The following is a 2875-nucleotide window of genomic DNA, read 5'->3' on the forward strand; positions in this document are numbered from 1 at the left end:
CATATGACACTTGTTCATATGACATTTTTTTAATTAATCAATTTAATTCAAAGGGAAAAAGAGCACAATTACTTTTGAAGTAAATATCAACCTTTGATTTTTGTATGTTATTAATATTATTCTAAAATATTTTGTGCATCTTAAATCACGAGCATCAACAAGGTAAAGGATGTCTAAATGAATTTTCTTGTGATAAAATTAATATTGATATAAATGGGAGCATTAGTGTGAAAATTTTCTTAATATATCAATTTATGAATTTATTTATCCATAGTCACTCTTTAAAAATATTAGCTTGATTCATAGATTTACTCTAAATACTCACATAACTAGGGTGATCATATAAATTAAATGGCTAAGAAATGTAGATAGACATCAATTGACAATATACATAAAAAAAATTTACTTCATAATATATCTCCTGATGTGGAGAATTTTCAAAATAAACTATGGAATGAATTTATATTTGTAGGAAGTTTGGGATGGACACTCCACCCATCACCAAGGCCATAAAGCATAATGATATCAAAAGGGTGTTGAGGAGCCTTAAATAGAGAATAATTCAAAGTAGCAATTAAGGATTTAATATTAAATTAATTAAGGTAATTGTTGAAGGATTAAAATAATAAAGTTAAGGTATTATGTCAAAATATCCATTCAGATAGTCAAAGGGAAGGAGGCAAAATATTAACAATAAATTAATGAACTTAAGGAACAACATAAGAGGTGAAAAACTAAACACACATATAGGTATATATATTGCTATGGCTAAGGGATGAATTATAGTTGACTATAAGTATTCACAAAGGTTATTCAAGTTAGGTTCTCTTCACCCACAATGCATATGTTAAGTCCTTAATGCTTAAGATCCATGTATTAATCATGCACGAAAATCCCAAAATGTATATAACAAATTGGACTCTTTTATTCACTTATAGCAAAGTGATAGAAAAATATAACTATAGGAATTTCCTTTTGATTTGAGGATAGTTACTTGCTTATTCAATGGCTCAATGAGATTCTTATTATAGTACATTTTATGCATATTAGCTTAACATATGAGTACATGGGTGCGCTGAGAGACCTAGGACCTATAGATTGCCTCCTTGGTCCTTGTACACTCAAAAATTTCCAATTCCTTCGAATGAAAGTTATATATACTACATATTTATATTTACATGGAAGATCCCTCAACCAATCCCTTGAGGATTGCTTGAGAACCGCCGTCGCGTTTTTTTGTTTTTTTTGTTTTTAACTTGTCAAACACTCTTTGCACATTTTTATATTATTCTCGTTAAAAAATCGAACTTATCCGATACATTAATAAGATAGTTATTCTTTTAAATGAACAAAATCCGAAATTACAAGTTATACTCCTTAAAAACTATTCCTTAGATAATACGATAGCTATATTTTTTCAATGAACAAATTCCCAAACTATATGTTGTATAGTTTTCCTTAAAGAGTGGAACTTATTCGTTGCATTTATAAGGTAGTTATATTTTTCCATGAACAAATTACGAAAGTATAAGTTATGAATAAAGTCAGATCGTTGAGTTAAATCTCAACCGTCGTGCTTGATTGGATGTTCCTTAGCGTCAGCTAAACAGTATATATATACATTGATCGAGTCCTGCAAGGCCACATCCTTCCATAGAACAGAGCAGAGAGTACCTACATTCTTCCTTCCGTATTAAGCATTATATCTAAGTGGTGCGTTTGTAGAGTCCATTGAGTAAAAGGATGAATTCTGAAAATGGCCATGATCAATCAGAGAATCAGCTGTGCATTAAAGGGTGTGGATTTTTCGGATCCTCGGCAACGGAAAACATGTGTTCAAAGTGTTACAAAGACCATCTTCTAAAAGTTAAAGGTAACACCACGCCAACGTTAAATGCTGAGACCAGCAAGGTGGAGCCAGCTGCTGCACAAACTGACGCTGTGGAGTCTAAACCTGACGCTGCGGATTCTAAACCTGCGCGATGTGGTAGTTGCCGAAAGCGCGTTGGATTAACAGGTTTTAAGTGTCGTTGCGGAATCGCATATTGCGGTGTCCACCGATATCTGGAGGCACACGGTTGCTCATTCGACTACAAGACACATGGACGCGAAGCTCTCGCCAAGGCCAATCCTCTTGTCCAAGCTAGCAAGATTGACAGGACATGGGGATTAAACTAAAACTTAATTATGGAGATCATCAAACACTCTTTAACAATAAGTTGTTGGAAAGTAACTAAAAGTTAATTATGGAAATGATCAAACGCTCTTTAAAAACTAATTCTTAGAAATTTTTATTATGGGGATCAAAAATAAAATTAATCATGGAGATGATCAAACCTTCTTTAAAAATAAATGCTTAAGAAAATTTTGCTATGAGTAATGTTTGTCGTTTAATAAATATCTTCATGAGTAATGTTTGCTATTAGTAATGTTTGTTGTTTAATAAGGTTCTTTAAATATATATTGACATTAAAAAATAAAGCTACATATCTGCAAGAAAAGTTGAGAAGTGTCCATATGTACGGTTTAGCGATGGATTTTTTTTAATATTTAAAATTTCCCACATATTAATAACAAATATTATAATTTACATATTGTTTTAGGTTCGTTATTTATTTTTTAAATGAATAAATATAAATGTAAATTCTAATTATTCAGATATCTCATTATTTATATTTTAAATGAATGGATATAAATGTTAATTATAACTATTTAGATTTAATAAATTATTAAGTTTAAAATTTGTTTAAAATATTTTAAATAAATATTAATTTATTTTTTGTTTGTTAAGTTGTGTGAGTTGTGAATGCATGTTTAATTTTTGGTTCATGAAACCACCACCCAGGGGCATCTAAGCCTTCAATATGTATGTGTG

The 2875-nt window shown here is 30.5% G+C and overlaps 1 pseudogene; it reads left to right on the forward strand.

Annotated features, from left to right (window-relative positions):
- Positions 1-1672: 1672 nt before the first annotated feature.
- LOC149164818 (zinc finger A20 and AN1 domain-containing stress-associated protein 1 pseudogene) lies at positions 1673-2196 on the forward strand (annotated as a pseudogene).
- The last annotated feature ends 679 nt before the right edge of the window (positions 2197-2875 follow it).

The sequence above is a fragment of the Pinus tabuliformis genome, chromosome 5_1 (genome assembly GCF_031772625.1).
Source record: "Pinus tabuliformis cultivar Carrire ecotype Pingquan chromosome 5_1, CPIR1, whole genome shotgun sequence".
Lineage (NCBI taxonomy): Eukaryota > Viridiplantae > Streptophyta > Pinopsida > Pinales > Pinaceae > Pinus > Pinus tabuliformis.